Genomic DNA, 14,206 nt, shown 5'->3' with positions numbered 1-14,206 from the left:
TGGAAAGGTCATAAGGATTCTGAGAGGCATTCTGGAATCCACACATAGAAGTACTAATCACAGTCTGAAGACCTAATAAACATCTCGCACATGTATGTACAGCAATTCTCATACACACACCCCCACACACACACGCACACGTGCATTTTCAATTAGCTAAATATAAGTTCATTTTAAGATGTTACTGAATACCTATTACTTATGTATATTCCAAGGTGTTGGGGAGGAAGAAAATTTCCTTTACCCTTCTAGATTCTTCTGGCTGGTCTAAGAATCAAATTGACATGAGACAGCTTAACAGGAAAAAAATCAAACAAAAGTTTAACAACATGTATACATGAGAAAGACCCAGGAAAACCAAGTAACTGGCCAATCTGGCTGAAGCCCTCACCTTAAATACCATCCTCAGCTGAAGACAAAAGAGGATGCTGAGGATGAGTCAGTTATGGGAGGAAAAGCCCAGTAAACAAGGGTAAGGTTGTTACATAAATTTAAGTCGGTGTCTTCCCCACTGATAAGAGTTTCTAGAGATTTGGTCATTCTCCTCTTCCAGGTACCAAGAGGGAGACACCCTTACAAGTGGAGATTTCCCTTACAAATGTAAACGTTTCTTACAAAAGGGTAACTCCTACTTGGTGTTCAGTTTTTCCCATATCCGCTGTATCTTAGAAAACAAGCAGTTTCAAATAATATGCCAAAGAGACACATTGTAGGGTCGTAAATTCTGCTCCCCTACAAAGGCAATACGAACTAAAAGGCACTGGAAATCTTAAATGAATACATTTTTTAGTGTCAAAGAGGGTCTCTAAACTTAAAAAGCAAGGGAACCCATGTTCCAATAATTTTCTGTAAATAAAGGTGCTCACAAATTAGCACCTGGAGAAGCGGGAGCAGAATGTTGAGATCTGGTAAGGGAAACCTAGTCAACATTCTGCTGCCAGTGATATCCTATGTACTATCTCCAGTGAAAAGAAAGGATAGACAGGGAAAGGATTCTACAGCTCTTCTCTATGCTAGTTCCAAAAAAGGCCATAAGGCAAGGAGTTCTCCTGGTTTGTACTGTTTACCAACACCCGGAATATGTTGGTGGATTAAGTGTCTTTTCCTTTACAAATCTGTTTTACAGAAAGAATAATAGGCTGCAAACTATACCCAGCAGGAACAGAAAATCAGCCATAAGACCGGCAATAATAACAATAATGCTACATTTAAGCAAGGTACCCCCATAAAACCACAGAAACAGAGGGACAATTCTAAATGACCCATTAATATTTTCGCCCTACCACACAGCACATTTCTCCTGTGCTTAAAACATGTTTGAACATTAACAACAACAGCTGCATCTTAAATTTAGTGGCATCGTTTAATTTTAGGTGTGCGCATTAGTAGAGGATTCAAGCTACCCTGTCTCAAGCGAATTACTGGGAAAAAAAAAAGGAGAAAGGGGACTGCTGCCTGGGCTTTGTGTTCACAGCAATTAGTTTTAACTGTCTGGAATCTGACTTTAAATAATTTTATAGCTTGGGCGAGATCTCTGCCATTTACCATGTGTGCCCTTCCTATTTTTATGGAAACCAGGACCTCATTCTGAGGCTCTTGCCTGTCAGAGCTGCAGGTGAAGGCCAGCTGGGGCCAGCGGCACTTTGTGTGAATATTAGCATCTGAAGAGGGTTTCTGGAGGCCTTGTGTCTTTGGGGACGTAATGCTCTAGTCAGATGCAATAGCCTTGCCTCTAAGTTGTCTTGCCAGCGAATACAAATCCTTAAGGAAATGAGCAGTCTGGGCCTGGTGGCTTGTCTTCAGAAAAGGGTCTGGGTGAGGTTTTAGGGTAAGGGGGAATGAGAGGGAAAACGGGAGCAAGGCTCCTGCCGGTCAGAGGTTGTGTGCTCTGGCAGAGTGACTGAAGTTCATTAACAATTATCTCCAGCTCCCCACAGCTGTGTGTACAAGATTTCATATATGACACATGCTGCCTTTGATTAATGGGTGTAACAGTATCTCTGTGATGGGAAATGTTGGCTTGTGGAAAATCATAGCAAATCAGTCTGCCAAAAAGATACTTGTGAAAATCTTTCCTGTGTCAAATATAAATGCAGACTACACACAGAGAAACGAAAGACTAATTAATTCCTGCACTAAAGGAAAGAGAGTTAATCTAGTTTCCAGTATCCTGAAACCTGTAATCCCTACGAAGGCAAATCTTCCAGGAAGAACACCAAAAATGACACACATGAAAAATCTTCAGCTCCACGGGAAGCTTTTTATAGGAAGAAAAAGGTTAGCAGGCTTGTATTTCCACCCACTCACTAAAACAAAGAGGTGTTTCTTGACCTTTATTCCTACCACCTACCTGAAAATCACACCCAATCTATTTAAGACTCTACCTAATTGAAGTCTTAGGATCACAAATAAATCATTAGCACATTACAATTAATTGAAAATAAGAAGTCTGCATTTGGTAGATTCAAACAGAGTTATAAAACCAAAACTTCTATTTCTGTAAGGAACTTTAGTGGTCATAAAAACAATTTCTCCTTATCTTGCAGGATAAAACTGAGGGCTAACATGTGGAAGCAACTGGAAAATGCCCAGATTCGCTGGGGACTGAATGCCAGGTGATACTTGAATAGAAAAGGGAAGAAGGTGACAGAGTATGTTTTGAGTACTATACAAGTTTAGCATTTTTGCCTTCTTAATTAATAGCTTTAAAAATCAAAAATATAGGGCTTCCCTGGTGGCGCAGTTGTTGAGAGTCCGCCTGCCGATGCAGGGGACATGGGTTCATGCCCCGGTCCGGGAGGATCCCACATGCCGCAGAGCGGCTGGGCCCGTGAGCCATGGCCGCTGACCCTGCGTGTCCGGAGCCTGTGCTCCGCAACGGGAGAGGCCGCAGCGGTGAGAGGCCCACGTACCGCAAAAAAAAAAAAAAAAATCAAAAATATATAGCATACAGAGTTTAAACAAGTATAAGCTAAAGAACCTTGACTAGTCCACTCACCTTTGGAAGCTCTCACTCTGACTCTCCCTGATGACACCCTTCTCTCATTTTGTGTTATGGAGGAAAGGGCAAGGAACGCTTCTGAATTTTATTTTCATCATTCCTCTGTTTTTATGTGGAGTTTTATCACTTACATGTTCTCCAATTAACAGGCGTGATTTCATACTATAGGTATTAACAATTTCTTTTTTCTCTGTTTTTGAGATTTATCATGTTCATGCTAATTCACACTGCTACATTAGTTTTCACTGCTGTATAATATTCAAGTGTATAACAATGCCATACTTTATCCATCCTCCTACTCTGTGAATAAATGAAACCTAGCTATTTGGGCCGAGAGCTAGGATGACCTGAGACAACATAACATTAGTTGTTTGCTCAAGAAGAGCCTCGTGCAGAAAGATAAGACCACAACCTGAGAAATAGCTTCACTAGTATCGTCAGGAAATTCTTGCAGTTCACTTTATCCAGGCAAATAATTTGCATATTTGGAAAAACACCTCTTTTAAAAGTACAAGAGTCTGGTCATCTGGACACAGGGTGAGCTTATGAGAACAAAGGCATTTAAAAAATTACTCTATTAACCCCAAAGGCAAGAAAATAGGGGAGGATGATCCAAGCAAAGATGGGACAAATAGAAAACGACTAGCAGGATGGTAGATTTAAATCCAACCCTGTCGATAATAATATTACATGTAAATTGTCTAAACGTAAAAAACAGAGACGGTCAAACAAGGTAAAAACCAAGAACTAACCATCATTCACAAAATACCAACTTTTAATATAAAGAATAAATAAGTTAACAGTAAAGGGATGGAAAAAGATATAGCATGAAAACACCAGTCAAAAGAAAGCTGGCTAAATTAACCTAAGACGCAATTCTCTGGTTCCTTTCTGGTTTAAGGGCACATCTGAAGAAGCCAGGAAGAAAAAAGGAGTCGTTTGTAAGGAAGACGCAGCTCTGCAACAGCAGCACTGCAGAGCCCGCACACTCACCATAACAAGGAGGACACAGAGGCCTCAGGCTACGGAACCCAGAACGTTCGACTGGGCCGGGATGCCGTCCAGGACTTCGACTGCTGCGGCCTCACTCTGCAGCCTTGCCCCAACCTCACCATCACACCAGACGGCTTCCTGGATGAGTGAAGCAATCCTGGAGTACATTTTGCACCAAAAGGAGAACGCCCATTAGATGAAGACCGGCCAGAAGCTGCTGGGCCACCTGCGGCGCCCGAAGCACAAAGAGCGGCAGTGGCCGGGGTGAAAGACCAGGTGCGGGGCTTCCTGGAGGGGGTCGCCATTGTGAGCCGACCCCTCAACCCCTTCACGCCCAGGGCTGCCTCGGGGAATCGCTCAAATGATGCCTGACCCCGGGGAGCAAGCGCAGCCCTGCAAGCAAGGACAAGGGCAAAGTTCTACCCAGCTTCTGGATCCAGTCACTGACCCCGGAAGCCAAGGCCACCACGCTGGAGAAGCTGTCGTGTACAGTGACCTGCCCCACATCGTAGCAGCTGCTATGCACAACGGCCCTGACGGCCCTGTGCTTCACGCCGCTGGGAGGCTGTGTGAACCACGTGGGGTTCGCCACGCACCATGACCAGGACAACCCAACAACGCCACGCCTGCGCAGTCCTGCAGCCCTCCAAGTGCCGCGGTCACATTTGAGTGCAGCGGAGAAGCTGATTCAGAAGGACGTGATAGACGCAATGACCGGAAGGAAGCTCACTAACCAGATATGGTGGCCGCAGAGGGACACTACCGGCTTTGCAAGATGAGAAATCAAATCGCCGCCGGTGATGTAGGCCTGAGCGTGCTGGAGACCAAATAAATGGGCCGAGACGACAGGGAGAAAACCTCTGCAACTAGATTGCCAGAGTACAAACCCTGGTTCACTGCTAACTAGCTTGAGTAAATTACCTTAACCCTGAGGGGGGGCGGGGCGCCAGGTGGGATTGGTTCCAGGACCCCTATAACCAAAATCCACCTGAAGATGCTTGAGTCCCTTATTTAGAGTGGCGAAATATTTGCATATAACCTACACACATCCTCCCATACACTTTAAATCATCTCTAAATTACTTATGTAATACAATGTAAATGCTATGTAAATAGTTGTAAATGCAATGTAAATACTATGTAAATAGTTGTCTGTGCTCTGTGAATTCAAGTATTGCTTTCTGGAATTTTCTAGATTTTGGGGGAGAAGGGAATGTTTTATATCTGGGGCTGGGTGAATCTGTGGATGCAGAACCTGCTGACTGTAGTCTGTTTCTCAAAGGACCGATGTGAAGATTAAGTGAGTAAAATAAGTGATTAGTACAGTTCATGGCAGTTCATAGTAAATACTCAATAAATATTAGTTATTTGTATTATTAGTAGAGGACATTAGTAGTGGACATTCCTGAATTATCTTAGACTATTATAGGAATGCACCAAATATTGTACTCTTAAGTATGACACATGATGTTGGTTTACCATAGAACTATTTATCAATTAAGCATACTTGCAGCTTATAGAATTTTTAACATAGTAGTTTAAGCAAGCAGCCTATTTCCTACTCCCTACAACAGGGACAGGGATTTGTTACCCTGGTAAACTGGCGCTTGCGTTTAGATTAGTTCGTTCCTGATAGCATCTGTGGTCCATTTGGCTCAATTGCTTGCCCTCTCAGCAAATGAGCTTTCCAGGTTACAATTCAACAAGGAGAAAAATTTGTTCTCAATTTAAGATGTAAAACCTTAACCTCTGAGACTGACTTCTGAGCCGCTTTCTTCTCGAGTTTCTTCATTTCATAATTTACAAGAAAACTGAAATTGAGGAGCATCTTACATTTACTTGGTTCACATAGTGAACAGTGAGCTAGCTAACGCTTGAGGGCGAAAGGACACCTCCTTGAAGAGGACATGAAATTGAACACATGATAATTCAAAACAGAGCAGGCCTAGATATGGTTTTGGCCTCTCAAGGTAGAAGAGATGCCATCTAAGGAGAAGAATGTTGTGTTTACATCTTGATATTTATAATACTATTAAAAAGATTTGTGAAACAGAGACAGGAGGAGGGAGGGCAGAAAGGGAGGTTTCAGATTGGAGATAGAATCCAGTTTAATTTGAGCAGCTTTGATGAATGGCTTAGAAGTGAACTGCAAACTGACCAAAATCTTTCTCTTGGTGTTTCCCCTGTGTTGCTCAAATCTCCAGTTTCAAATGCTCAGCCCCTACCCTGTCAAGTGATCCCGCAATGATCGTCCAACAGAAAGAACAGAAAAACCTAATACTTATAAAAGTAGAAATGGCCACTACCAGAAATGTGATATGTGATCACAGTACCTCAATCAATGGCATGGATCTGGACTAACCATGTCCTGAAAGGGGAATGAGCTATCCCCCACCTTAGACTGGAGAACGGCCACAGTGGTGGAGCTGAAACTGAGACCTTCCAATATAAAACCGTTGAGATGGCCCAAGGTAACACGCTTAAAAGACAAGGTGGCCTGGGTCAGCGTAACTGCAGGGTTAGCCTGCGGGGCTTTTTGCTTGCCAAGTTATCTGAGCAAACAGTTCGTTCATCTGGAAAGACGACTCTTTCATAAGGACGGTGGTTTACTCAAAAGGACTTGTCTTCAGACCCTTGCCCTCTCTCTAGTACTTCTAAATTACTATGGATCAAACCTAGCCCAATCCCAAGCATTTTCTTGCTGTGAAAGACCCACCTAAACCATTAAGCCCAGACTTCAAAGCCCTACAAACACCCTTTCCTAACTTCCTCCTTTTGCAGTGCCGTGAAAACTGTCAAGGTGACCTTCTCCCTGGCAGCTTGAAATTTAATACCTTCAGATTTGCTCAATAAACAGGTTTTCCTGGAGGAATTTTTAAAGCCCACATTTCTGTTGGGTTATTCCTCTTTCTCTAGTTGATTTGTGATTCCTTATATATTCTGGACAGCGGGATGTGATTCAAAAAATCTCTGAATTCGGAGCTTGTCTTCTTAATTTTTTTAATGGTTTCCTTTTATAAACTGAAGTTTTACATTTAATATGGAGCTCAGAGCATTGTTGCAAATTTTAAAAAAGAAAACACATGTAACTTACTAGCACAGTAAACTCTCATAGAGTACGTTTCTCAACACTCCCCATAAAGATTTCGGAAGAAGGTAAAATTTGGTTTTGACCAGTGTTAAATACTTAGTGGTCTTGTGCTGGCCCAGCCCATAGGACTCTAGATCCTCAGGATTTTTCTTGTCCTTCAAACCAATAAAAAAGGTTCCCATGTCCAGTAACAGCAGTTTGATAGGGATTTCTAACACATGTCTACAGCTTCTCTGATGAGAGAAGTCATCCATCTACTTTAATGTCTCATGATCTCCTAATGAGCCCTGTTTCCATTCTCCAGGTAGCATAGTCTCTCTGAAATGTTTCCTCATCTGTAAAATAGGGATAATATCTCATCTACCTCCTTCACTGAGGTCGCTGTGAGGGGTCAAATGAGATCATTAAAGAGTTATTATAATCATGTTTGCATTTTAACCGGGCCTCCAGGAGGTGATAGTAATGCCCTACTCAATAAGGGTAGATATTTCTGATGGAAATATTTTTGAAACAAGTCAGAATCTACATGAACAAATGAATACATGTGGATATATCGAGCAGTTTGACCAGTCACTGAGAGCTAAGCTTATGGAACACAAAGCTTTGAACTTAACTCCAATAAAGAAGTCATATATTCGGAGGGGGCTATTAAGAGAGCATCTCAACAGCCTCACCTTCACCCCCTCCCCCCAATTACATGCACCAATGCAGGAATCTCTTCTATAGCATTTCTGATTCATTCTGATGACTTTCTGTCATCTCCTTGCTTCTCAGAACAGGAAGATCACTACTCTAAAAGCAGGTCAATGAACTATAGGAAAGCTAATTGTTCTAATTGTTCGCCCCTGATCCTAATATCGCCTTCTTGAACATTCCAGGACCAATCTCCTCCCCGCTGTATGTGCTAGTCCTTCGGACATACCTCCATCCCTTTCTCCCTTAAACTTCTGTCTTAGTTAAACATCCTTAGCACCTTCTTTGGTTATGTGAAATGGCCTTCAGTTACCTCATCATTCTTCCCACTGTTTTAGAAGAGATTTGGTGTTTCCACATACTCCTTTCCCCCCCCCAAACCTTAGTAACTTTCTACACAGGGAGAACCTTGCCCCAGCCATCGTAATATCAACTCCATTTACTATCCCCTCTCCAAGTATACTTTACAGCTAGGAAGATGATGTTATCTTACCTGTCCTATTAGAAGTACTAAAAAATAGCTCTAAGCATTTGAAGCTTCTCTGGTGTATAGACTATATCATTCCCAAGCCCCGTCTTTCTGGAAATGATAAAAGAAAACTGGAACATCTTGATAATTCAGTTAAATGCCCTACAGCACATACGTTGAAATCCATACGGTTTACTAACTACCGAGGTGGAGCTTAGTTCCACAGTTCTGCTAACTTGAAAAAAAGGAAAAGGAAAAAGGCAACTTAATCTTTCACATACTGCCATTTGATCATTTTCCAATAATTGTGCTTTGGTAGCCTTCAGCTCGCTTAAGAGTTTTCCTAATGTGAAGCCATTGTTCAAGGGAGAGTAATGAGAAAACAGTAATTTAATGCAAACTTTAAAAAAATCTCTTTCAGCTCCATGACTCAGTGATTTTGTAGTAAGCTCCTGTATAGAGGATTTGCAAAATCTACACACATCCCAATTCCTCACCCTGATTACCTCTCTTTTGGGATTTTAGGAAGCAAACTACTCCAGACTTGTCTTCTCAAGCTGGAGATAAACTTCCTCTCCATCACTTACAATATTACTATATTGTGATAGTTGGTTTACTTGCCAGTGTCTTCCATTAGACCACTTCTCAAAGTCTGGGACCTTATCCTTTTCAATATTGCATCCCTCACACCCAGCACACTGTCTGATTTCTATTGGACCTAATACACATTTCATAAATGACTGCTAAGTTTGACGGAACGAATGAAGAACTCAGGAAATCTCCTGGTTTCCTGCTTTCTTTGGTGTCTCTTTTGTCATTTCAAGACATCTTTGTTCACACTTACTCAACATGTATTGAGTATCTGATAAATGAAAAGCACTGTGTTAGAGTCTTTGAACACACAAATAGCTACATGATTGTATAGGACATGGTGATCTTAATGTCCCCATGGCTAAATCAGCCTTTGATGGAACTAACCAGAAATAGTCTACTACTCATGAATCACTAAGATATGGCATTACATACCGTACATTACTACTTTGGTCATGATAGGCATCAGTGCCTGGTACAAATATGACTAGCTATATACTGGCCAGTAATCTCTGAAGTGTCCTTGTACCTGAATGCTGTTCAATAATAGTTCACTATTATGGGGGGTGGCTAATTTAAATCTCTTGGGAAATTTGCATATGAGAGGCATAGAAAAAAATTAAGTCAGCAGCAGAAAAAACAGGTGCAGTAAGAGAGACAGAAGTTGAGTCATCAGAAAGACCAGCACTGTCATCAAGGAGGAAGAATTTACCCAGTGCAAAGGGGCCAAAAAAAGCAAAAGAGGAGCTATGTCCTGAAGAATAGTCTAGTATATCAGGTGGCCCCTGGGAGTAGTTTCTGTTCTTACTTCTCTGTTTATCCGTATAACGAACCCCATGAAACGAGCCAGCCACAGTGTGGTTCTGCTTCTTACCATTGGAAAGAGTCTGATTAACTCAATGGTATAGCCACTGCCTCAATGGAGATCAGATATCAGAGTCCAGGGGGAAGACAGATGTGGCAATCAATGAAAACACTCATGTTTGTTCATTTCAGGCCAGAAGTATACTGGGAGTATAATGGAGCCTGGGGGATTATCTGTAGAAGAAGGGGTAAAGTTAGGAAAGTCTTCACAGGGAGAAAATACACAGAATTGATTTTTTTTTTAAAAGGAAATATTAATATTTAAGGAAACAGAACCAACATCAGCAGAAATACTGAAGCATGAAATTATGATATTTAGGGAATCACAAGTGACCACTCCCTGTCTCCTGAGAGACCTGACCTTTTGTGCAAGATCTTAAATGAAAGATTCAATCAACTCCCTACTTAGGTTTTCCCAACTTTCCCGCTTCCATCAGTGGCTAGGAGTAGACACTTTGGAGCCAGTATGCTTGGGTTCAAGTCTTTGCTCTGTTACCTACTTGCTTCGGTGATCTAGCTTTCCTTTCTTCATCTGCAAAGGGTGGTGGGGCTATAGAAACCGTATTTTCATCAAAGGACTTTTGTGAGGATTAAATGAGTTAATAAAAGTGAAGTGCTTAGATTAAAACCTGGCTCAAAATCATTGCTATATAGGTTTTGGCTATTTTTGTCCAGCTCCTTATTATCTTCATGCCCTCGTGGAGACCTGAAAAAATTATTATTCCTACAACTACTCACCTCAACTACTTTTCATCCAGTGACTCTGTGCGTACCTGACAGTTAAAAATCTTCACTCCTCTGTTTAACAGCTGAAGCCCTCTATTAACTGTTACTTGCTCCCCATGGGTTCTGATGTTCTGCTCACCACCTCCAATCAGGACTAACCTTTCCACGTGCTTGAGTGTTCACTGCCTGGGAATATATTTTTAAGGTTATCAAGATCACCTGTATTATCCCTTCCCTCACCTTTCCTGTTAAAATGAAAATTTCCTAGGGAGGGATATTATGAGACAATTAAAACCCTGGGCAAAGCTTGACTTATTGTGGTAGAGAGGATATTAAAGACCAACCATGTAGATGTCACAGTCTTCTCCTTCTAGATAAAACATGCAATTTTAACTATTACCAAGGGTACTTTGATCTCAATCATGTAAGTGTATATCTATTATCTATCTACCGTTTTTTGCTTTACACCTATACCAAATATAATGTTTTATGATTTACTTTTTTCATTACATATGCCTTTATATATACCTTTTTCATTTGGTGGACATGTAGGTCACTTTTAATTTTTCATTACTACCAATGATGAAGCATTAATTGTCCTTGTGAAAATGTACAAGAGTTTCTTCTGTGCTAAAGATGAGTCTTAGAATTTGACATAGCTGGGTTTGAAGACATGCACAATAACAGACTGTAAAATGCCTTCCTAAAGTGTATTCTCTATTTCCATTCCCACCAACAGTGAATTAAAATTTCAGTAACCTCGAATCATTGTAAACATTGACTAATGTCCATACTACCCAAAGCATTCTACAGATTCAATGCAATCCCTATCAACATTCCAGTGGCATTTTTCACAGAAATAAAAATCCTAAAATTCTGTTTCACAGAACAAAAATCCTAAAATTCATATGGAATCACAAAAGACCCCCAAATAGTCAGCATAATCACCACGAAAAAGAGAACAAAACTGGAGGCATCATGCTTCCTGATTTCAAATTATATTACAAAGCTACAGTAATCTAAACTCTATGGTATTGGCACAAAAAACAGACACAGATCAATGGAACAGGATAGAAAGCCAGAAATAAACCCACACATATATGGTCAATTAATTTACGATAAATGAATCAAGTAGTACAACAGGGAAAGGACAGTCTCTTCAACAAATGGTGCTGAGAAAACCAGACAGCCACATGCAGAAGAATGAAATTGAATCACTGTCTTATACCATACACGATAATCAACTCAAAATGGATGGAGGACCTGAATGTAAGACCTGAAACCATAAAAATCCTAGATAAAGACATAAGGGGTAGGATCCTTGACACTGATATTGGCAATGATATTTTGGATTTTACACCAAAGGCAAACACAACAAAGGCAAGATAAACAAGTGGAGTTACATAAGCTTCAGCATAGCAAAGGAAACCATCAACGAAATGAAAAGACAATCTATGTAATGGAAGAAAATATTGGCAAATCATATATCTGATAAGGGGTTAATATCTAAAATATATAAAGAATTCATACAACTCAATAGAAAAAAAATCCAATTAAAAGATGGGCAGAGAATCTGAATAGACACTTTTCCAAAGAAGACATACAGATGGCCAATAGGTCCATGAAAAGTGGTTCAATATCACTTATCATCAAGAAAATTTAAATCAGAACCACAACGAGGTAGCACCTCACCCCTGGCTATTACCAAAAAGACAAGAAATAACAAGTGTTGATGAGGATGTGGAGAAAAGGGACTCCTTGTGCACTGTTGGAAGGAATGTAAATTGGTGAAGCCACTATGCAAAACAGTATGGAAGTTCCTCAAAAAATTAAAAAGAGAGCCACCACAAGATCCAGCAATTTGGGGTTTTACCCCCCAAAATTCCAAAATCACTATCTCAGAAAGATATATACACCCCCACGTACATTGCAGCATTATTTACAATAGCCAAGACATGGAAACAACCTAAGTGTTCACAGGTGGAGAAATGGTTTAAAAAATGTGGCATATATAAACAATGGAATATTATTCAGCCATAAGAGTCAATGAAATCTTGCTATTTGCAACCATGTGGATAGTCCTTGAGGGCATTATGATAAGTGAAATATGTCAAACAGGGAAAGACAAATACTACATGATTGCATTTATATATGGAATCCAAAAACAAAAACAAAACCCTCATGGATACAAAGAACAGATTGGTGGTTGCCAGAGTTGGGGGTAGAGGAGGTGACTGAAATGGGTAAAGATGGTCAAAAGTTTCAAACTTCCAGTTATCAGATAAATGAGTCTTGGAGTTGTAACCTACAGCATGGTGACTATACTTAACAAATACTGTATTGTATATTTGAAAGTTGCTGAGAGAGGAAATCTTGAAAGTTCTCATCATAAGGAATAAAACATTGTAACTAGGTATGGTAATAGACGTTAACTAAACTTATTGTGCTGATCATTTCACAATATATACATGTATCAAATCATTATGCTGTACACCTAAAACTAATAAAATGTTATGTGTCAACTATCTTTTCATTTTTTCCCATAGTTTCAGTTTTTCTATCTTTTCAAGAGTTAATTTAAGTAACTGACATTTTTTAGAGGCATAGATTTGTACATATTATTCTCTAATAGTTTTAAATTTTCTGTCTCTGTATTTATGTCTATATATGTACTTATTCTCATAGCTAATATTGTTTATTGCGTATCACAGTTTTTTTCCTTTTTTACTTGATCACAGTTACCAGTGGCTTTTCTATTTTACTGATGTGTTAAATGAACTAGATTTCTTAACAGATTAAATTGACTGGTTAAATATTTTCAATTTCATTATTACTATTCTAAATATATTTTAATTGCTTTCTTTCAGATACTGTTTTATAATATTCTTTCTCATTTCCTTAGTTAAAGGTTTAAATAATTTAATTTTAAACTTTCTTGTTTCTAATATAGATATTTGCAATTAAGAATTTTCCCAAGAACCTTTCTCCCTGTTCTACATGTAATATATATTTTTTGTATTTCTGTCATGCTGTTTGATGAAGAAAGGGTAGATAATACATGTCTAATATCTTGATACAATTTCTTTTCCTACTTTCTTTTGGATGAATTCCCATTTTAATTAGGAACTAGTTAAGTATGTAGCTCTTGAGCTGTTCTAGTCTGTCAAGAATTCACTTGCAACAAGTGATTTAGAGGGTGCTGTAGCAGGAATTATTTGTGATCACTAAATGTTTCTCTGCTGTCTGCTTTCTGAACACTGCCCTTTGAATTTAAGCTTGGCCATGTGATTTGTTGGGCTAATATAAAGTAAGCAGAAGTATCTTGTGTCACTAGTACATAAACCTTAAGGGCCAGTTATGATTTACCTGCCTTCTACTATGGTGATTAAAGAAGCAGGAATCAAGATGCAGCCTCCATCAGCCTGGGCCCCTAAAGACTAAAATGAGCAGAATCACTTGCTCACCTTATATGAGCATGTTATATGGTCACAAATAATCTTAAGTGTTTTGCCCGTAAGAGTTTGGGAGTTTGCTACTCCTAATTGATACATGTGTTCACAAAACTCCTTTTCATAGTCAGCGATCTTGAATCACCCTTCACTAGGGATGTTACTCTCACAAAAAATGAGTAGGCTTTTTCTTCCTCCCTAGGGTCACAAAAAGTCGAGATACAGTTTTGTCCCCGTATTATGAGAGATGAAAGCAGAAACATATATTTTATTTGATGAAAATATAAGAACAAATATGGCTGGTAGCCACCTAGCTGTGTCTAAGGCCAG

General features: G+C 39.8%; 1 pseudogene across 1 annotated transcript in view; it reads left to right on the top strand.

The window, feature by feature from the left end:
- Nucleotides 1-4,733: 4,733 nt before the first annotated feature.
- LOC309830533 (phosphatidylinositide phosphatase SAC2-like) overlaps nt 4,734-14,206 on the top strand; it is a 158,533-nt pseudogene continuing 149,060 nt past the window's right edge. The window contains exon 1 of the transcript in view: nt 4,734-4,796. The product of the transcript in view is annotated as a phosphatidylinositide phosphatase SAC2-like (transcript). The remainder of the gene's footprint in view (nt 4,797-14,206) is intronic.

Source organism: Grampus griseus, assembly GCF_964374135.1.
Source record: "Grampus griseus genome assembly, chromosome: 12".
NCBI lineage: Eukaryota > Metazoa > Chordata > Mammalia > Artiodactyla > Delphinidae > Grampus > Grampus griseus.
The sequence above is the reverse complement of the archived record's forward strand: the minus strand, read 5'-3'. Positions and strand labels throughout refer to the sequence as shown.